General features: G+C 37.2%; 1 protein-coding gene and 1 long non-coding RNA gene across 7 annotated transcripts in view; one reads left to right on the top strand and one right to left on the bottom strand.

Moving 5' to 3' along the window:
- The window catches only part of KCNT2 (potassium sodium-activated channel subfamily T member 2), a 451692-nt gene that overhangs the window by 27942 nt on the left and 399952 nt on the right, over positions 1 to 23798 (top strand). The window lies entirely within an intron of this gene.
- On the bottom strand, positions 13053 to 18344 carry LOC140845932 (uncharacterized). Its single transcript, XR_012124850.1, has 2 exons — positions 14928 to 18344; positions 13053 to 14530 (listed from the first exon to the last, which is right to left on the bottom strand). It is a non-coding gene; the product is annotated as an uncharacterized lncRNA (long non-coding RNA).

Here is a 23798-nt window from a genome sequence, read left to right as displayed (position 1 = left end):
TGTTATGGTCAGAAAGAGCTTCAAATCCTTACCTGTTCTCTGTGGAGTTACAAAGGAACTCCTTATCCCCTCACTGAACCATTTTCAGCCTGCACTGTAGAATCAGTAGTCTGAAGGCTTGTTCATAGCTTCTCTTTGTTCAGCTGGACTTCCATTCATCATTGTTCCATCATCTTGGGGATGCTCCTCACTTTCTCTTATTTTCTAAATTTGTTTATACCCATGTGTTTGTGGAGCACATCTCTGAGAAGCTTCCTGAGAAAGGATTTTTAGGGGGAAAATTTTTGAGCTTCTAAATGTCTAAAATATTTTTATTTGACCTTTTTAGATATACAATTTTATTTTAGAAAATTATTTCCTCTCCGAACTTGGAATTTTTCCATTGTCTGTTATTTCCTGTGCTGCTGTTCAGAGGACAGAATCATTTGAATGAAATTTGCTTCTAGTTAATGAAAACTTTTATCTCCAGTTTTCTGCTACTTCATGATGATGTACCTTGGTGTAGATCTTTTTTTCATTAATTTAGTAGTGAATTACCAAAAACTAACTGGAAGCTGTATGAAAAGATGGAATATGTTACTTGTAGAGTTTACTGTGAATGGTATGGAGAGGATCTGATTGTTTCTGTGTCACTGTTACTCCCCCTACCCTTATCCCATTTACAATTTGTAGTTCTTATCTAGGGTCAGTTTCTCCAAATATGAGTACTTTCAAAGCTTAGTAGAAAAGGTGTCCTTCTTTATAAATTGAAGTGCTGTTGATACACAGTCTTATATTGGTTTCAAGCATACAACACAGTAGTTCAACAGTTACCAATATTATTAAATATTCACCCCTGCTAGGTATTACTATCTTCAGCATAGGACAGAGCCATTGACTGTATTCTCCATCCTGTACTACCATTTCCATGACCAACTTATATTATGGTTGAGAGTTTTTATGCCACTTTATCCCCCTCATCCTCTCCACCCTCTACCCCAACCCTCCCCCATAATAACCACCAGTCACTTCTCAGTGTCTGTGAGTCTACTGCTATTTTGTTCATTTGTTTTGTTTTTAGATTAAACAACAAAGTGAAATAATATGTTTTTTATCATTTTCTACCTGCCTTATTTCACTTAGCACAATACCCTCTACTCCATTCATGTTTTTGCAATTGGCAGGATTTCTTTTTTCTTATGGCTAAATAATATTCCATTGTGTATGTGTACCACATCTTCTTTATTCATTCATCTATTAATGGATACTAAGGTTGCTTCCACAACTTGGTTATTGTAAGTAATGTGATGATAAACATAAGGGTACATAAATCTTTTTGAATCAGGGATTTTATATTCTTTGGGTAAATTCCTAGAGGTGGAAATATTGGGCCGAATGGTATTTCTATTTTTAGTTTTCTGGGGAACCTCCATATTGCTTTCCACAGTGGCTGCACCAATTTACATTGCCACCAACAGCGTAGAAGGGTTCCCTTTTGTTCATATCCTTGCCAATGCTTGTTATTTCTTGTCTTTTGTATAGTGACTATTCTAACTGGTGTGAAGTGGTATCTCATTGTGGTTTTGATTTGCATTTCCTTGATGAATAGCTATGTAGAGCATATTTTCATATGCTTTTTTGCCATATTTATTTCTTCTTTGGAAAAAATGTGTGTTCAGGTCTTCCACCCATTTTTTAACTGGGTTATTTGTCTTTTTTTGGTGTTAAGGCATATGAATTTTTTATGTATTTTGGATGTTAACCCCTTGTCAGATAAATCATTTGTGAATATATTCTTCCATATTGTAGAATGCGTTTTTGTTCTGCTGATAGTGTCCTTTGCTGTACAGAAGATTTTTATTTTGATGTAAGCCCACTTGTTCATTTTTTACTTTGTTTCCCTTGCCTAAGGAGATGTGTCCAGAAAAATATTGCTCATGCTTGTGTTCCAGAGACTTTTGCCTGTGGTTTCTTCTAAGAGTTTACATTTTCATGTCTTACATTCAGGTCTTTGATCCATTTTGTGTTTACTTTTGTGTTTGGAGTTAGACAGTAATCCGGTTTCATTTTCTTGCATATATCTCTCCAGTTTTCCCAATACCAGTTATTGAAGAGCCTGTTTTTTTTCCCCACTATATAGTCATGGCTCCTTTATTGCATATTAATTAACCATATATGCATGGGTATATATCTGGGCTCTCCATTCAGTTCTATTGATTTATGGGCCTTCTCTGGTGCCAGTACCATACTGTTTTGATTACTATAGCTTTGTAGTATAGCTTAAAGTCAGGGAGCATAGTACCCCAGCTTTGTTCTTCATTCTCAGGATTGCTTTGGCTATTCAGGGTCTTTTGTGGTTCCATATGCATTTTAGGATTATTTGTGGTAGTTCATTGAAAAATTCTGTTTGTATTTTGAAAGGGATTTCATGGGATCTGTAAATTGCTTTGGACAGGATGGCCATTTTGACAATGTTAATTATTCTTATTCATGAACATGGGATAGATTTCCATTTATTTATGTCTTCTTTAATTTCTTTCATGAGTGTCTTATAGTATTCAGAATACAGGTCTTTCACCTCCTTGGTTTGGTTTATTCCTAGGTGTTTTACTTCTTGATGCAATTATAAATGGAATATTTTCTTAATTTCTCTTTCTGCTCATTCATTGTTAGTATATAAGAATGCAAGAGATTTCTGTGTATTTATTTTTTATCATGCAACTTTGCCAAAACAGTGATTAGTTCTAATAGCGTTTTGTGAAGTCTTTAGGGTTTTCTCTATATAATAATGTCATATCATCTGCAAAAAAAGGAGAAAGTTTAACTTCTTCCTTACTTATTTGGAGGTCTTTTATCTGTTAATCTTGTCTGATTGTTGTGACTAGGACCTCTAGTATATTGAATAGAAGTGGTGACAGTAGATATCCTTATCTTGTTCTTGAACAAAAAGGAGTCTTTTATACATCGACTTAAAATTTGTGGTCTGTAGCATAAGCTCCTTGCTTTTGAAGAGTGCCACCCCTCTTCTCACTTTCCTGTTTCCTGGTCCGCACTGACCTGCAGCTACTCTGTTCCATCCTCCTGTGTTCTGAGGGTGAGAGTGTGATGTTTGCCGACTGGGAGTGATGGAGAAAGGGATGTTTGTAATAACAGATCTTTCATCCATTCCATTTTCTCACCAGCTCCTCCTCCATTTCCAAGGTTCCTGGTTTTCCCAGTAACTGTCTTTCCAGGTACTAAGGTGCTTTTTTCTTGTTATCTAACATCTGTGTCAATTCTGGGTTATCTTCAGTTAATTAGTTTTTCTCTTGACTCTGATATGTTATTTGTTCCCACTTTTTATTACAAATGAAAACTTTCCCTGATAACAATCACTGTGCTTTGAACATTGTATTATTATCAGTGACCTAGGACAACAGACAAGTAATGCATAGCATTAAGTAAAATCTCAAAACATGCTAAATACAGTACAAATTACATTTCTCATGGCCCATTATCCTTTTTTCCTAATTAGAAAGGTTTAAAACAAACTTTAAAATGGCATATACATGAGATAAAGAACATAAAGAATGTAAAACCTCAAAGGATATATTTTTCAGTTGCTTTGTTTTCCTAGCAGTTTTTTTTTTTATTGGATTCTAAACATAGTGAATTCTATCTTCTTGGGCAGACATTTTTTTATTTCTGTAAATATTCTGAATGTTGTTGGAAGGTGGTTGTTTGGAAACTGTTTAATCCTTTAAGATTTTTCAGGCATTTTACAGCAGTGCTCAGACTAAGGTTCATTATCACTCACCACTGAGACATGTCCCTTCTGAGTACTCTAACCCTGGAATCCTGAGGTTCTCCAAGTGAGTTGTTACCAGGCACGATTCCTGGCCCTGTGTCAGTGCTGGGCATTGTTACCACCGGTTTTTCCCCAGCCTTAGTTTCCTCACTTGCACGTGCTAATCAGTAGTCAGCTGAATATTTGAAGGACAACATCTGCCAATCGCAGGAGTTTCCTCCACGTGCAACTCTTTTCTCTCTGGCTCTGTCTCCTTTGAATTCTAGCTGCCTTGGTTTTTCAGACTCTTAGCTTCTTCTCAATCCATGCAATCTGCCAGGCTCTATCTGGACTTTTCCCTCCCCATGAGAAGATTTCTCAGAGGAGTCAGAAGAAGCTGAGGTCACTATACGGCTCCTCATCTGTTTCTCAGCTTTCAGGGATTACTGCCCTTTGTTTTCTGAGTTCCTTTTCCTTGAAATTTTATGTGTGTATGCTGTCAGTTTTTTGTTGTTTCAGGGGAGGGGTGGGTAGATAGGTACCTGTTATTTCATTTTGACTAGAAGTAGAAGCTACATGGTTAATGTTGGCTTTCCATTGATTATTACTGTGCATTCTTATAAGAACCCCATGTTTTCCTCAAGCAGTTAATATATTCTGAGTGATCTATTGCTATAACTGAATAAAAAGAGTTCCTCCAATAAATACTAATTTTTTTCCTATTCAGAATACTTACATGGATGTCTACTTAAAAAGGGTTTGGGCAAAGAAAAAAAAGTTGATCACTTTTCCAAGAAAATGCTTTATTGAAAAAGATGGGTTTAATTAACTTCACCATTTAAGAAAATACAGGAATGGAGGAAGGAGAAATATCACTGATGGAACTGATTCCTCTGTGAATTCATATGTAACACGTCTTGAAAATGAAGTTCAAAATTGACATGTGTAGTGATTTAAAAAGCTTTAATTAACTTCATAATATAAAATATATTTAAATGTAACAAAAGGCTTTTTTTTAATTTAAAAAGGCAGGTGTAATTTTTATAAAATGGTAGTAAAGCTAAGAACACTAGCGTTTGAACCAGATATATCTGTGTTTTTATTGCTTTTTATATTTACTAGTCTTGAGTTAGTTAATCTTGGAAGTGATAATCTTCCCATTGTAAGATGAGTATAACCACGTCCACTTTGCATTGTTGATGTTAAGATTCATCGATGACATGTATATGAAGAACCTAAAACACTAATTGGCACTTCAGAAATATTCACCAAATGTTAACTACCATACCTTCCCCAATATAAACTAATAAAACAGTTAAGATAATGAATATTAGATTATAAATATAAATTATTTGCAAAATATTAACAATCACATGCATATGAAATGGTAATGTTGTATCTGTTGTAGTCATACATGCAATAGGATATAAACCTATAGTCATGTTTTCTGTAGTTTGGCATTGTACATGTCCAGATTAAAACAGTTTAACTGACAAATTTTCTTAATCTGAATAATGGTCAAAATGATTCCTTACTAGAGGGTTTGGGCACTCAGCTGTGATATGGTCAAGAGACATAATTTAGTGACATGGGCATTTTATTTATGATTCATGTACTGTAACTGTAGTATAATATTATGTGCATCATCTCAATAGAGAGATGTTGAATAAAAATGACATAGATACCATTGGTAAAACAGAAAATTATTGAATTGAATTATGCTAGTCCCAAGAATTCTGAATTTAAAAGGGGGAATTTAAGAGAGTGGTTAATAATTGTATAGGGATATCTCCTAGTAATTGTTAAGGATTTAAAACAATATGGAATATACATTGAAGATCTCTACTTGCTCCCTTTTATCTCACCATTTTCTTAAGGAAAATAGTAAGTGTTCACTTCTAAATTTCTCCCTGTTCTTTTATACCTTGATGATTTTGAAAAATGTCTGAATTATAGGTCTCCTCAAAATGGACACAGTGGAATTTTATTTAATATGAAAATTGCATCAGTGATAATGAGCCTTGAATTTTATTTGAAATCATTTAGTACTAAGCATCATATTGATGCCAGGGTTCTTGTTCACAGAGCCAAAGAATGAACTTAACAAACAGTCAAGGTAGGAGAGCAAGGCAGAGGCTTTTATTTAGAGAGAAAGTGAAAAGACAGAGCTCCTGGCTCAGGCCAGGACGGGACAATGTGCCCTGGTGGTGCATTGTCTAGTGGTTTTATAGGCGGTTGAGAGACAAAAGGCTAGGAATGTACACCTGCTAAGTGGTCCCAAATACTTTTTAAGAAACACTAAGTTTCATGTTAGTCTTCCTGGTTATTTACAAGAACTTTACTGCTCTGATTTCCTCCCAGGATAGCAGCTTCCTGGTCTGGGAGCATATCACTCAAGACTGCCGCTTTGCTCCCAAGGTGGGCTGAGTTATTGTCTTACTTTTTAACTAATTGGGTTTTAAGAAGGAATCCTTCCTGTTTTTACTATGTTGTTTTGGGCTTACAGTAGTTTTGGGCTTGCTTGCTGCATTGCCCAAGTTGCAACAAATAATTTGTTTAGAGCTGGAGGAAGAAAAGCAGCACTTGGGTAAAGTTAGAAAAACAAGCTGGGCCCCCCAGCAGGCCAAAGTAAATCCCACAATGGTTATCTTGCTTTGTTTTTTCCAGAGGCCCTCACCTTACTCTTTCTAAGCCCATGGTCCATGTCTCATTCCACCCTCTACAGATGGAGACCCTAGCTGCTGCTAGGGAGAGGGGGCGACGACTGCTATATGCTGAGAAGGGGTGCAGTTAGGGGTGCAGCTAGGCCTCCATCACTGGTCAGTCGAGAGGGTCTCAGAAGATGGGCACTTCTATTTTGGGTTCCATTTCCATCACCATTTGCAGTTTTATGGCTTCAAAAGGATTTAGAAAACCAGCTCCATATCATAGTAGTCCGTGGGACTCCTGGACCTGACACAGCTTGGCCTTGCTTTCAGAGCTCCTGGAGTGAATCAGAGACATTTTGTGAATAATTCGGAATGTACACACAATACACAACTTTAATTATAGCACAGGTCCCACCTGTGCTGCTGTTAAGATGTCTAGTGCCATTCTATTTTATATAACTGCTTGGCACTAGTTTTGGCATTAGTTTGACTTTAGTATTTAGGAGAGCTATTCCTTGGATAGCATCATTTAAGGCCTTTAGAATAAAATTGGTTAAGGATTTGATATGCCAAATTACATCTTCTACATATGAGAAGGGGAATTTATGTCCCTTGTCCTTTAAGGTATTACTAATGGGCCAAAATTTTACATTCCAGTTAGTTATTTTAACACTTAGTATACTTTGGGCAGTGTGTGCATCATTTATAAGAGTTTGTAATTGCAACTAATCATGTTCCTTAAGAGGAGACACCTATAAGGAATTACTGAGGTACTAGAAACAGGAAGTAATACGCATTTCCAACAGGATGAACTTCCATTTATTTTAACTAAATCTTCAGCCCAAAAAAGGAGTTAGATTCATTTATTACAAAAGGAGTATTAGAGAGTAGCAAATAGAAGAATAATGTAGACATCATATTCATCTTATAAGAGGAGATTCCTAATAATAACATAAAGAAATGAGTATGCTATATTTATGAGTACAGGAAAAAGCGTGTATATTCACAAGTCATGGGGTACTTATCTTAAGCATCATTAGTTAAGTTTTTTCTCTTTTTGAACAGTATTTGCAGATCTTCTAAAGGTATATTCAGGTTCTTGAGCTTTGGTGCTCTGTGCAATGGGCTCTTCTCTATTGACTATTATATCCTCTTCTTGGAGGTTTTGGAAGAGTTTTTCCAGGTCTTTACTCTGGAGTTGTGAATCCAGGCCTTGATAACTGTGACTTTAACCGCAGTGGGAGAAGAGAGTATAACAGTGTGGGGTCCTTCCCAGACTGGATTAAAATTTGGAGGGTTAGAAGGAATTGACTTAATTAGGACTTGATCTACTGGTTCAAAGAGGGGTACTCCAGGGGTTCTATTTTGTTCTTCAATTAGGTTTTGAAGGAGTGATTGGAATTTAGCAAGGTGTGTCACATAGTGGATTATCTCTGTGACTTCTCTGAAATTAATCATTTCTTAGGAAAGGTCTTCCACAGAGCATTTCAAAGGGGCTTACCCCCGAAATTTTGGGAGTATTTCTTATTCTTATTATGGCTAATGATAGTAGGTCAGGGCCAGGGCAAGTGAGTTTCTTGTGACAGCTTCCTTAAGTGTCTTTTTATAATGTCATTAGTCTTTTCTACTTTGCCTGAGGATTGCAGCCTCCAGGCACAGTGTAAATTATACTGAATACCAAGGGCTCTGGACACTTGAGTGACGGCTGCTTTAAATGCCGGGCCACTGCCACTTTGTAATGCTTGGGGCATGCCAAATCGGGGAATAATTTGATGTAAGAGTATTTTTACTACTTCCTTTGCTTGTTCAGTTTTACAGGGGAAGGCCTCGACCCCCTCCTGTGAATGTATCTACCCACACGAGGAGATCCTGGAGCCCTTTTGCCTCTGGCCTGTGTGGGAAATCTGTTTGCCAGTCCTCTCCTGGTATCTGCCTGCTCGCTGTAAGCCAGGAGGAGCAGCTGTTTTATTTAATGGGTTATTTCTTTGACAAATCTCACAGGCTTTAGTTATTTGTTCTATAATTTTTAATAGACTACTTCCTGCAAAAATGCTTTTGGCCATTTGGTAGGTATTTTCAATGTCTAAACGGAAAGTTTGGTGTAAAGTTTTAAGAATTTTCCATTCTGCACTTTGTGGCAAATAAATTTTTTCATCTTCTGTTTGAAGTCAACCGGAGGGAAGGAGAGAACCGCGTTTGGAGAGGCCGTCTTGCAGCTCTTTTTTACTCTATCTGGGGATAATATCAGCTGGCACACCTGTCCATAAGAAAGGGGCTTGGATAGGTGCCTCATAAGTCTCTCAAGCTGCCTCTTTGGCTTTTGTATCAGCTCTCCTGTTTGCTTCTGTTACTTCATCCATTCCCTTCTGGTGACCTCTGCAGTGAATAACTGCTACTTGTTTAGGCTTATGTTAGCTTGTATTAGCTGGTTAATTTCACTATGGTATTTGATAGGAGAACCTTCAGAATTTAGAAAGTCTCTTTCTTTCCATATGGCTGCATGGGCATGTAGCACTAGGTAGGCATACTTAGAGTCAGTATATATATTGACTCTCTTTCCTTTCCCTATTTCAAGGGCCCAAGTGAGGGCTATTAATTCTGCCAGCTGGGCACTTGTGCCCGGGAGAAGTGACTGGCACTCAGTAGTATCCCACAGAGTTACAACTGATGTTATTTCTGGTTAAAATTTCTGTTGAGAAAGTTTTTTGTAGTCAAAATGAACTATTTATTAGAGATAAAAAATTGCTTAAGTATGTCACTGCATTTATATGTTTTCATTGGTTATTATTTTCTCTGGTAAGATTATGTGTGTGTGTGTGTGTGTGGTTGGATGTGTGTGTGAACATGCACACATGTGCATGTATGTATGTATATACTTACATATGTATTATATTATACATATTAACACTAGAAATATGTATGGCTAAAACAAAACAAAACAAAAAACCTGGGAAGTAGAAAGGGGAGAGTGTTCTGAGATTCTGTCCAAGATTCAAAGACCCAAGATCTTTAAAAATACAAGATAGATACTAATGGATATTTCTTCTTGGAAAAAAGAATGATTTCACTTATTCAATGAACATTTATTGAATTTTCACCATGTGGCATACACTCATGTAAGGACTGTGGGTACAGTGATGAAAGATACAGTTTCTAGCACTTTTAGATGCATCAAACATGTGCTTCAGCAACTGCAATGTATTATGGCAAATGTAAAATTTGCATATCTAGGAAGTTATTCAGAATAGAATAAGTTTGTCAAAAATATTTAATTGGAATAAATAATAGAAATTACCAAAGGCCAGTGCTTGACCCTCTAAATTCTGTAAAACTCAAACATGACACCTTCCCCCTAGTGCCTCACAAGTTGTCAATGTTACTGTAAAAACATGAATATTTCAATAGTGGGGTTCAAGAAAAATATTTCATGTTCATGGATCAGAAGAGTCAACATGGTAAAGATGTCAAATTTCCCAAAATTGATTCATTTGGTTAAGGCAAAATCCTGCAATTATAACAGCAAGGTATTTCTTTTTTTTGTAGACATAGACAAGTAAGTTTCAAAATTAATATGGTCAGAAAAAGTATCTAAAATAGCCAAAAGAATTTTGGCTATAGATAGTGTGGTCCTGAAGAAGGGATAGACACATAGCTCAATGTGTCTATTGGAACTGAATAAAGATTCCAGAAGTACACCCACACAAATATGACTAATTTTTTAACAAAGGAAGGATAGCAGCCCATTAATGGAGGAATAATAGCCTTTTCAGTAAATGCCATTGGAGCCTGGACATCCATAACTGCAAAATGAATCTTACCTAAGTCTCACACCTTACAAAAAAACAACTCAAGATGGTTCATAAAGGTAAATGTAAAACACAAAATAAGGAAACTTTTTGAAAGGAAATTAGGAGAAAAATCTTCAGGACCTAAAATAGGCAAGTAGTTCTCAGACTTGACAGTAAGACCACAATTCCTAAAAGAAAAAAAAAGTGCATTACATCAAAGTTCATAGTGTTTGCTGCCACCTGTAAAAAGAATGAAAATACAAACTACAAACTGGGAAAGAATATTTTTAAACCACATTTCAATAATGGACCTGTATCTATAATATACTAAGAACTCTCAAAACTCAACATTTAAAAAGAAACATAAATAATCCATTTATAAAATGAGCAAAAGATACAAACTTTTCACCAAAGAGGATGTATAGATGGCAAATAAACATATAATTCAGTGTTATTAGCCATTAGAGAAATGCATACTGAAACCACAAGGATACACACTTCTCAGAATGGCTACAGTAAAAACAAAAAAAGAAAAAAAATGATACCTTTAAATCCTGGCAAGGATGCAGCAAAACAGGATTGCTCATGTATTGCTGGTGTTAATGTAAAATGGCACAGCCACTCTAGAAAATTATTTGGTGGTCATTTTTTAAACAGAAAATGGGTTTATTGTATGACTCGGCAATTGTATTCTTAGGCATATATCCCAGATAAAACTTATTTCCTTGCAGAAATTTGGATACAAATGTTCAATTTTTAACATTTTAAAAATAAAGGTGGTATATCCATATATGGAATACTAGTCAGCGATCAAAAAGAGAAATGATTTACACAGTCAACAACTTAAATGATCCTCCAGAAAGTATGCTGAGGGGAAAAGTATCAAATCTTTAAAAATACATACTGTGTGATTATATTGATGTAGCACTAGCAAAATAGCATGATTAGAGGGATGGGGGTATGGCTATAAGCAGCATCAGGATGTCTTGTGATGGTACAATTAAGTATCTTGATTGTGGTTGTAGTTACATGAAACTATATGTGTGCTAAAGTTACATAGGGCTACATATATGCATGTACAGACACGCACACACACACCAATGAGTGCATTTGTAACTGGTGAAATCTGAATAGGCTCTTTGGATTATACCAATTTAAGTTTTTCTTGTTTTAGTATTGTACCATAGTTATTTCAAATATTAATATTGGGAGAGGCTGAGTGAAGGGTACACAGGACATTCTTAAACATTTATTTGCCGTTCCTGTGAATTTATATTATACATCTCAAGCTAAAAGATTAGAAAGAAGCAAGCAGTGATGATAAATAAAATAAATGTTTCCTGGGGGAAACATTTTCATGTCTCTTCCACTGAGCACTGCAAATTGTTAGAAATAAAATACTGAATCTTATGAATATTCCAGCCAGGTTTCAGCACCCTTCCCCCACCCCTTCCCTTCTCCCTCTCTTTTCTTCTCTTAGTCATCAATTACTTAGTGTTCACAACATTTTGAAGAATATTGGATAAAGAGCTGGAAGAAAATATGAATATCATATGTCAAAGTTTCAATCTAAACTTTCAGTTCACAGAGTAACTCATCAATTTAAGTTGTTCAAGCTGTCTTAACCTGCTCTACTTAAAAATCAATACTATCCCTCAGTAAGTTAAAAAAATATATAATTAAGCAATTAAATGTAGTGCTGATATAAAACCAAACCAAAAGCACTATTTCTGCTAATTCCCACCAAAAAAGTGCAATTGATTTTAGACCTCAGTAAGCCATGATGTGATAACACACACACACACACACACACACACACATACACACACATATTTAAGAATATTCTGTACTCTCATAGAATTTCAAATGTATCACTCAGAATGTTCCCTCTCTTTTTGGTGTATCTTTTTTTTATTCTTAAAATTAGTCATGAAAACTGTTAAGTTAAATCTTTGAAGTTAAATGCAATGGATCAAATCCCCGTGAGGGATAGGCAGTTGTGATAGAGTCTGGACTTGAGATGGTAAGCCCACCCACCATCTCAGAGAGACCTAGGTTTCATCTTACTGAGGCTACAAGCATCCTCCAGAGGACACGTCAGCAAGCCACAGGCCCCAAGCCCACCTTTCCCCTGACTCCTCCCCTCAAAAAGCCCCCCAAAGCCCAGGTCCTAAAAAGCCTCTTGACCTGTTAAAGACCCCTTTCCTTTGTTTTGCTGGCCAGGACAGAGGGCTCCCTCTCAGGATCGCAATAAACTTGCTTGGACTGTTGATCCCCTGTCAAGTTGTTTCCTACCCCTTGTGTTAGGTAAGATTTGGTCACGTACCTATTTGTGCCTTGTGAAAATTACAAATAAACACCCACATTTTTCAAAATTCTGAAAATACAAGCCTGCTATGGTCAAGTAGGACAGATATACAGTTCCTGGAGACTTTTTTTTACCTTCTGATTTACATGTGTTCTTTTATGTTATGCTAGCATCCATCTAAACCTGAGGCATTAGAGTCCCTTTCCATTTATATTCCCATTTACATGGAGTAGAACTTATGCTTAACGTTTTCTGAGAAGCGAGAAAGAGTATGCATGAATAAATGATTGAAAATCATTAGACATTCTTGTCCTTAAAGTCTTTGTGGCAAATCTTTTGTTGGTGGTTCCCACATGTTACTTAATTTTTCAAAGTGTCTGGTCTTTTATCACCTCAGCAAATTCTCTTTAACTTTTTTTATCACCCTTCCTTGAAAGCCTGTATTTGAGTATCCAAATACATCATGTGCTAAGTAAAATAAAATAGCTTTTTAATAATATCACACACAGAAAGTGTTGGATTCTCCTGAGGAAGGCGCCGCCCCAAATCACTCACCAAAGACGTTTCTTGATGCAACAAGCAAGAGGAATTTATTCAGAAGCCAACTAGCTGGGGTCCACGTCAGCCCGTCGCAGCGGGTCTCAACGAGGACCCAGAGCACACAAAGCCAGAAGGTTTTATAGCATTTTCAAAAGGGGTAAAATTTTCCATAATTACAATACAGGGTTTTTTCTATAGGCTCATAAATCTTTTGCTGGCGCCACATCCTGGGGTCTGGTTAGATGAGATCACCTTCGGAATGTCTAGGGTGGTTCTAGCAAGATAAGCTAGGCATGTATGATTAACTGATTTACGGTTGGCTAACTAAAGGTCACTACAATTGACACAGGCTAACTAACTTGTTTTTCAAGATTCTAATGATTTTCCTTCTTCTGGGTTAGGGGGTGGTATTTAGGCCTTAAGATGGCTGTACTTATGCTAACTTTTGATTCTTCAGATCCTACATTTCCCCACTTCTCTTTTTGGGGCATTCCAATCATGGAATGTTTGTATCTTCTTGTGAGGTGAGTGAGTGGTATTGTTGCTTCAACATTAGTACATGAACAGCACTCACTCTTTCTCTAACAAAAGTTATCAACCGGTTTAATATGCAGGGTCTCAAAGTTAGGAGCAACACAAGGATGAGTAGGGGCCTAGCCAGAGTGGATATCAGGGTTGTAAACCACGGGGACCTAGTGAACTAAGATTCAAACAGTCCTTGGCCTGCTTCTCGCTCTCTCTTCCTCTGATCTAGCCTTTCTCTAAGTTTTGACATTGAATCTCTTACTATCCCGGAATGATCTGCATAAAAGCAGCATTCTTCTCTTAAAGCTGCACACAGTCCTCCTCCTTTTAGGAACAGCAGATCTAGCCCTCGTCTATTCTGTAAGACTACCTCAGAGAGGGAAGTCAGAGATTCTTCAAGTTTTGTAATGGATTGCTCTATGGTTTTTAGGTCTTCATCAATAGCAGTCCTTAGTCTTTCATAATGCTGGTTCCCTTGAACAATAGCGGCTGCCTCCGTTCCCACTCCAGCTGCGACTCTTATCTCTAACAACACGGCTAAGGTCAGCGAGACCGGCTCTCTCTTATATTTATGCTTAGGTTCAAATTCAGCTACGAATGAGAGATCATCATGATACATCAACCTGGGCACCAGCTGGACCATGATACAGAAATCACGGGAGGAGTTGAAGGCAGAAGTAGAGACACATGGGGTCACTCCAGTGTTACAAGCCCACTATCCCTCGGGAGGAGGGATTAAATACCTGTTTTTACCAGGGAAGGCTATGGGTATGGTCTCATTCTTTCTTCTACAGATAGAGACTCTAGCTGCTGCTAGGGAAGAGGGGTGATGACCGCTCTGGCTGCTTCATGCTGAGAAGGGGGCGCAGTAAAGGGTGCAGCTAGGTCTCCATCACTGGTCAGTTGAGAGGGCTTCAGAAGGCTGGCGCTTCTATTCTGGGTTTCATTTTTATTACTATTTGCAGTTTTGTGGCTTCTAGGCAAGATAAAACAAATTGTGTTATTAGGTTATGTAGCAACATCTGGAGTTGGATTTTTTATTCTGGAAGGAGGCTGCATTATTGAAACGATACTTCTCTCTAAAATCACTCTCATTTTTACTAGAAGTAACTAGGTTAAGAAAATAATTAACAGCTGGCTTGATTATTTGCACAGGTGCAGCAAGAAGAGCAATTGATTACACAGGCTCTTTTAAATATGCTTTGCTGGAACTTTTTGTAAGGAATTTCAGATTGAACTTTTAAAGGCCTCTTGAGGCCAGACAGCCAAGCCAGACCTGCCATCAGGCTTTGCCTGCAGTACCTGTAGATTTGGATGAATTCTTCTCTTCTCGAGGTCTCTGCACCTGCCAGGAAGTGACCTTCTTTACTCACCTGGTAAGGCTGCTGGGAACTCTGTAAGCAAGGTACCAGGCCAGTTCTTCCAAGGGGCTTTGTTGGCTTTATAAAGTCAATCTTAGTTCTTTAAAGTTGTTCACATCTGAGTCTATACACATGTCTCTCAGGTACGACATTCCAGTCAAAGCCCTGGTAGTATAACCAGTGTTCTTAAGTAGTCTTCTCACAAGGAAAGCAGATTCTTATTGAACTCGTGCAAATAAACATACTGCCATGGAATACAAAAACAGTCACTGAAAGTTTTTAAACTCTGGAGGGATCAAGTAGAGAGAAGGATGTTTCAATTCTGCTCATAAAGATAGTCATTTACTAAACTGTTGTCAGTTTAAGAGAACAAGGTTAAAACACTTTACCAGCAACATTTGAAACAAAAAGACACAAAATCATTTTCTTTAGTTTATGTAATCTTATGTAACTAATACCTGTTCTGCTGAAATCTAGTTCTTTACCAGTTTAGGGATAATACTATAAATGACAAAAGACTTACAAATGACAATGGTTAAAGATATGATGAGAGCTTACTGTAAAACAGTTGACATAAGGAAATTCTGATATTTCTGTAATACAAAACATTCAGTAACAAAGTTTAGCATCATTCTCTTTGACAGTGCTTTCTTGGTAAATAAATATATATATATCAGATAAATAAGCCAAATTAGTCAAATACTTTCTCTAGTGAGAAAAAATTCTTCTGACATGTTCCAGGGGCCCTCTGGAAAATATCAGAGTTAACTAGAGGTAAAAGCACCTTTTTGCATTTAATTTTTTTTTAGAACTATCATTACACATTTATTGTCTATATACTCAGCACAGTAAACGAGATATCTTAAAAAGTGGGGCAGCAGGGGAGACTGCTGCTGTCAATTTTTAAAGACAACATACAGAAAGTCAAACTAATTCTAGGTTACTAAGCATTCTTGAGAGAATGGTAGCAGATGGTAGATTCTTCTGCTTTCATCTTCAGGAGGGGAAAAAAGCTACAATAAGAATTCATATTTAGCTGAAAGAACTGTCTAAACTCAAGGCAGAGTATAATATCACCAGGCATACAAAAGACCTGTTAGAGATACATACAAAGAATGAATATGGCTATAGTCAAATTCAACTTAAAAGTTTAAGCAGAATCTCAAATTTAAATGTCTCTTTCTTTCACACAGATATTCAGATATGACCAGAAATATGATTTGAGATGAAAGAGATCAGGCATTTTACTTCTTCATTTAGGGACTGAGAAATGATGACCTTTGGCTTACAATCAATAGCTTACAAACAGTGAAAATAATAAGAACATAACTCAGCATAAGTGTCTAAGACCAGATACAAAAAAGCAGAGAAAGTGCTTAAGTTTACAGGTCTTCCCTGAAAGCTTCAAGAATGTTTTACTCTTTAATAGTAGATATAAGCTGCTATGCAAATTCTATTAAAAGCTCTAAGATTATTTGCATTAAAAAATATGGAGAGTCCCCCATGTTTTTTTTTTTTTTTTAAAAACATACAGCATATAAATTAAACAAGAAGACCTGGTGGTTCTCAAAAAATCTATTACAACTTTTCTCAAAAGTGGTCACACGTTCGTCTATCTAAACCTTTACAGTGAAACCTGTTTTTCTGGGAGAAACATAATCTTGTCCAGATTCTACAGTTTAATAAATTTTGGTTTGTTAACTAAGTGCATTTAATCAGCTGAAAAAAGCTTTGTTACTATTCTGCTTAGGAATTCAATTGTTCAGGCCATGCAATCATTTTTAATAACAAAATATTTCAAAGGCAAATAAAGATTATACAGTTGTTAACAAACTTTAGCTTTTAGTCTCTTTAACATTACGATTTCATGGCAACTCACTGAGACTTTAAGCATGAGAAACTGCTGTGATCTTTCAACATTAAGAGCAGACTAACAGTTAAAGAAAACTGTTTAACTGGAAACGAGATTTTAATTTTGCTGTGCACTTGATATCAAGACTCACTTGCTTTAATTTCACTAGGCATGACTATATCTGTAAGAATATAGTAATTTATTCTTCATTTGCCCCATGGTCCCAAGCACATAAGCCGGTGAGAATTATGCCTGGGCTTGCCTGCGGCTTGACTGGGTTTATCTCACTTTATCTCTAAACATCCTAACCCTCCCCCCAAAGCAACAGGCTGAGCGGATCTTCTACAACAAAAGGCACCACGCTGTTTTCTCTCTTTGTCTCTCTTTAAATAAATAGCTGTACTTTAGAACAAAGTTACTTTCTTTTATCACAAAACACATTCTTTAGCATGCAGAAGAGTTTTCATTTTTTATACTTTTTCTTATTAAAACATACATCTTTTAGCATAGAGAAATGTTTTTCTTTATTACTTTAAGTGGTTTTAATTAGAACTTAAAACCATTAGAAACTTTAACTTCTAGTGAACACTGAGAAGCAGGACACTGCAAACTGTCAAACTAACATTTTCTAGACCAACAAACTCACGAACACATTCTACAATTTCTGCAACCATGAGCTTCACAGCACAATCTCCCAGCGAACACAGAGCACATCTTCTCAACTTAACAAAACTCTAAGGCTTTAAGTTACTACAAAGATTCTCAGGCTGCAGGTAGGCATACACACTGCAACACACAATTTAAAAGGTGTTCACTTGCCACACTTATCCAGTTCACCTACCTGCAACAACTATGCTAGCCTACTCACAAGACCCCCACTGAACACTAGACAAAGCCAAGCTTCTAAGCATTCTATTCTTAAAAGATTTAGCAGATAACATGACTCAAATGACTCTAGGTAAACTCAGGCAGCCGACAACTACCAGGACATGCCCGCCTCAGGCAAACTCAAATTAGCATTAATGCTTAACACTTTTTTACCAGGTTTTCTGGAAGTTTTAGAACACTCAATTTTCACAAGCGCTTGTCTTTAAATCAATTTCATTAATACCATCCGGAGGTAGAAAGATATATTCATTTACACACTTAGGGGGTTGTCTGAGTCTGTCCTATTGTCAGTATAACAATTATTAGGCACATGAAAGACACAAAAAACAGAGACACACACAGATTAGACACACAGCGGCCGCTTTTTGTTTTTTTCTCAGATTTTCAAACAGAAACCGAAAGGAATCAGGGGTTGATATTCCTGGCACCTGAAAATCAACCCTATCTCATCAGATTCACCTTGCCGGAAAAACAGACGGGAGGCTACCAGGCGTCCCTGGCCTCCCAACCTCCCCGAGGCGTCCCCCAGGGTTGCAGCCTGTGGTGCTCCTAGTACGTCTACCGACCGCAGTCTCGACCCCTTTACGGGATCAGGACAGCTGCCAGACAGTGGGTACCCCCTTTCAGAATTATGACCGGTCTCACTGAAAAACAGAAAACAGAACACAGACAAACCAAGGCGCCACTAATCTTACCTCTTCCTCCAAGAGCGACTTCGGGAGTGAAGCGGGGTGAGCGCATGATCCCGGACGAGCCCCCAAATGTTGGATTCTCCTGAGGAAGGCGCCGCCCCAAATCACTCACCAAAGACGTTTCTTGATGCAACAAGCAAGAGGAATTTATTCAGAAGCCAACTAGCTGGGGTCCACGTCAGCCCGTCGCAGCGGGTCTCAACGAGGACCCAGAGCACACAAAGCCAGAAGGTTTTATACCATTTTCAAAAGGGGTAAAATTTTCCATAATTACAATACAGGGTTTTTTCTATAGGCTCATAAATCTTTTGCTGGCGCCACATCCTGGGGTCTGGTTAGATGAGATCACCTTCGGAATGTCTAGGGTGGTTCTAGCAAGATAAGCTAGGCATGTATGATTAACTGATTTATGGTTGGCTAACTAAAGGTCACTACAATTGACACAGGCTAACTAACTTGTTTTTCAAGATTCTAATGATTTTCCTTCTTCTGGGTTAGGGGGTGGTATTTAGGCCTTAAGATGGCTGTACTTATGCTAACTTTTGATTCTTCAGATCCTACAAAAGCACTTGTATTCCACAACAATGATGCCTTACAAATTATCCCAAAAAAGTGATAGTGGCTAAGATTTGCTAACAAGTGGCAAAACATATTTATTTTACTCACTTGAATACTTCCTCAGCTTTCTCTGATTCACTTTATGGCACTCTCTCATTCTCTTTACCTCCCAGAAGGCCAGTGTCCAGTGAGGGGGATGGAGTTTCAGGGACTCCTGATAGTGCTGACCTTTGGGCTGAGGGGGAGCTGGGGAAGCCTCCATCTGCCTGCTCTCCGGCAGAGTGAGCAGTGCCCAACCCTCACTTGTCTGGAACCCCTCCCACACATGGCAAATGTTTCAAACTGCTGTCTCTGTTTTGGGTTTTAGTGGGACAGTGATGCTTACCTGTCTTCCACAAGTGGCTGGAACCTCAGCCTCTCACAGTGTTCCAATGTCCCTGGTGTCCAGCTGCATTAATCACTAGGACCCAATGCAATGTGGAGTCATGTTCCCAGAGCACATCTCCAGGGTCAGGTGTGCAGGTTTCCTGAGGGCCTAGCCCCTCCCTGCTCTGTTCCTGTCCTTCCTGCCTGTGGACAGGGATGGGGGAAGGGCTCCGGTCCCACATGACTGGTTAGTCCACTTAAGCCCTCTCTGTGTGGTCTTCTTTGCTAGGTGTAGGTGGTCTGTTCCACAGTCTTCAGGTGTTTTCAGGTTGAGTTGCATTTGCTCTGGTTGCTTCTTTGCTGAGTCTGTGGGAGGTTTCTGCCTTGCTTTTCTTCTCCTCCTTCCATTTCCCCCTCCTATCTAGTTGTTTTCAAGTCAGGTTTATCCAGTCGTAATAAAAAATTTATAATAAAATACACTGTAAAAATCTGCCAATGTAAATGTTTAACAGGTTTTTACAATAACAATTATCAAATTCCAGCAGTTCCAGAAAAGGACACTCTTCTTTCCATAGTTAAAGCATTTTACCCTAAGAAGAGGTTATCCTTATTTTTTTGTTTTTCTGTTTTGTGAAATGAAGTGTATTTTGAATTTCCAGCCCTCCGTATGAAACCCTTTTGCTCAAAGGGCTGTTTCACTCTCAGGCTTTTTAAACCCTGGAGATGCCTTCACGGCCAGAACTTCCTCGCGTAAGCAGAAGATCCATGTAGTCCTCCGATGACTATGGAATTGATTAGCTTGGTTGTAGATTTCTTTCAATCTCTGCCTTTTTTTCCCACCTGCCAAAATTGTTCATCTGCCCTGTAATCAAAACAAAACATGACTTTATTTTTAATAGAAGTTTCTGGCAGTGTAGGTAATAGCAGTCTTTTTATTTTCTCCCCAGTCTGGCCAATCTGGGTGAATGTGAATTGCAGTTGCTTAAATTTGAATAGGGATTTGTAGCCCCAGGTCTGCTATTCTCTTCTTCCCTGTGGGCAGCCAGTATTACTTCCCTGTTGTTATCCTTTTGAATCAACTTCATTAAGAATTCAGGGGCTCTTTTGTTCTCTCTTGAAATGTGAACTACTTCAGTAATGTTTTGCCATGAATTGCTATAGCAGTTAATTGTTTCAAATGATCCTAAAATAATCTATAAAATTAAATTGGTATATATTAAATAGATACTTAAACAAATACAGAACTATAAGGTGTCCTAATGAGGTCACCAAAAATCAGATTGAATTAATAGCTTTATTATTATTCCAATAAAAATTTAAATATATCTTTTATTGAAAAATAAATCCCTATTAAGTAAAACATCCTTATTAAATAAATCTGAAAAATAAATGTTGAAAATATGAGGTTATTTTGAACAATAGAGACAGACACTACCAAATATTAAGTTCACTTTAAAAGAACATACTGTCCTTTTTTAAATTAAAGTATCATTGATATACAATCTTATGAAGGTTTCACATGAACAACATTGTGGTTTCAACATTCACCAACATTATCAAGTCCTCACCATCCCCCACATTGCAGTCACTGTCTATCAGCATGGTAAGATGCTGTAGAGTTATTACTTGTCTTCTCTGTGTTGTACTGCCATCCCATGATCTACCTATACTTTGATTGCTAATTATAGTGCCCCTTAATCCCCTTCTCCCTCCCTCCCCACCCAGCCTTACCAACTGCCTCCCCTGTGGAAACTAGTCTCTTGGAGTCTGTGAGTCTGCTGCTATTTTGTTCCTTCAGTTTTGCTTTGTTGTTATACTCCAAAAATGAGTGAAATCATTTGGTACTTGTCTTTGTCTACCTGGTTTATTTCACTGAGCATAATACTCTCTAGCTCCATCCATGTTGTTGAAAATGGTAGGGTTTCTTTTCTTTATATGGCTGAATAATATTCCATTGTGTATATGTACCACTTCTTTATCAGTTCATCTACTGATGGACACTCAGGCTGCTTCCATATCTTGGCTATTGTAAATAGCGCTCCAGTAAACACAGGGGTGCACATGTCTTTTTGAATCAGGGATCTTGCTTCATTCAGGTAAATTCCTAGGAGTGGGATTACTGAGTCAAATGGTATTTCTATTTGTAGTTTTTTGAGGAATGCCCATAGTCATTTTCCACTAAGAGTTTAGGAAGGTTACCCTTTCTCTGTATCCTCACCAGCATTTGTTGTTTCTTGTCTTTTGGATGTTGGCCATCTTAACTGGTATTAGGTGATATCATATTGTGGTTTTAGTTTACATTTTGATGATGATTAGCAATGTAGAGTTTTCATGTGCCTGTTGGCCATCCTAATTTCTTCTTTGAGAAGTGTCTGTTCAGATCCTCAGTCCATTATATAATCAGGTTATTTGTTTTTTGGCTGTTGAGGTGAGTGAATTCTTCATATGTTTTGGATGTTAACCCCTTATTGGATAAGTCATTTGTGAATATATCCACCCATACAGTAGGATGCCTTTTTGTTCTGCTGGTGGTGTCCTTTGCTGTGCAGAAACTTTAGTTTGATGCAGTCCCACTTGTTCAATTTTGCTTTTGTTTCCCTTGCCTGAGGACATGTGTTCACGAAAAAGTTGCTCATGTTTATATTCAAGAGATTTTTGCCTATGTTTTCTTCTATGAGTTTTACAGTTTCATGACTTACATTTAGGTCTTTGATCCATTTCAGGTTTACTTTTGTGTATGGAGTTGGGCAATAATCCAGTTTCATTCTCTTACATGTAACTGTCCAGTTTTGCCAACACCAGTTATTAAAGAGGCTGTCTTTTACCAATTGTATATCCATGGCTCCTTTATTAATTAGTCATTTATGGTGGGTTTATATCTGGGCTCTCTATTCTGTTCCATTTATCTATGGGTCTGTTCTTGTGCCAGTACCAAAATGTCTTGTTTACTCTGGCTTTGTAGTAGAACTTGAAGTTAGGGAGCATAATATTCCCAGCTTTATTTTTCCTTCTCAGAATTCTTTGACCATTCAATCAGGGTTTTTGTGGTTCCATATGAATTTTAGAACTATTTGTTCTAGTTCATTGAAAAATACTGTTGGTAATTTGATAAGAATTGCATTGAATCTGTAGATTGCTTTAGGCAGTGTGGCCATTTTGACAATATTAATTATTCTTACTCATGAGCACAGGATTTATTTCCATTTATTGGTGTCTTTTTTAATTTCTCTCATGAGTACCTTATAATTTGCAGGGTCTTTCACCTCCTTGGTTAGGTTTATCCTAAGGATTTTATTCTTTTTGATGCAATTATAAATGGAGTTCTTTTCCTGATTTCTCTTTCTGCTAATTTGTTGTTAGTATATAAGAATTTCTCTGTGTTAATTTTGTATCCTTCAACTTTGTTGAATTCAGTTATTAGTTCTAACAGTATTTTGGTGGAGTCTTTGGGGTTTTCTACTTATAAAATCATGTTGTCTGCCAACAGTGACAGTTTAACTTCTTCCTTATCAATTTGGATGCCTTTTATGTCTTTGCATTGTCTGATTGACATGGCTAGGACCTGCACTACTGTGAGGAATAAAAATGGGAAGAGTTAGGCCAATCTAACCTGTAGTTAGTTTGAGGAATAAAAATGGGGAGAGTTAGGAAAAGCATTCAGCTTTTTGCTGTTAAGTATGATGCTGGCTATGGGACTGTCATATATGGCCTTTATTATGTTGAGGTACTTGCCCTCTATATCAATTTTGTTGAGACTTTTTATCATGAATGGATGTTGAATTTTGTCAGATGCTTTTTCAGCACCTATGGAGATGATCATGTGATTTTTGCCCGTCTTTTTGTTGATGAGTTGTATGTTGATTGATTTTTGCATAGTGTACCATCCTTGCATCCCTGGAATAAATCCTACTTGATCATGATGTATAATCTTTTATATGTATTTTTCAATTTGGTTTGCTAATATTTTGTTGAGTATTTTTGAATCTATGTTCATCAGGGATATTGTCCTGCAATTTTCTTTTTTTGTGGTGTCTTTGCCTGGTTTTGGTATTATAGTGATGCTGGCTTCATAGAATGAGTTTGAAAATATTCACTCCTCTTCTACTTTTTGGAATACTTTAAAGAGGAAGGATATTAGCGCTTCTGTAAACGTTTCATAAAATTCAGGTGTGAGGCCATCTGGTATGGGAGTTTGTTCTTAGGTTGTTTTTTGATTACCAAATCTATTCCATTGCTGGCAATTGGAAAAATTCAGATTTTCTGGGATTTTTTTGCTGCATCAGGCTTAGAAAGTTCTATTTTTCTAGAAAATTATCCATTTCTTCTAGATTATTCAATTTTTTGGCATAAGTTTTTTCACAGTATTCTCTTACTATTCTTTGTATTTCTGTGGTATTTGTTGTGCTTTTTCCTTTTCCATGTTTGATTTATTTATGTGTGTATACTCTACTTTTTTCTTGATAAGTCTTGCTAGCAGTTTATCTATTTTGTTTATTTTCTCAAAGAACCAGCTCCTGGTTTCATTGT

This window comes from Manis javanica, chromosome 14, assembly GCF_040802235.1.
Source record: "Manis javanica isolate MJ-LG chromosome 14, MJ_LKY, whole genome shotgun sequence".
NCBI classification, from domain to species: Eukaryota; Metazoa; Chordata; class Mammalia; order Pholidota; family Manidae; genus Manis; species Manis javanica.
Note: the sequence above shows the minus strand (reverse complement) of the source record. Positions and strands in the feature narration are given on the sequence as shown.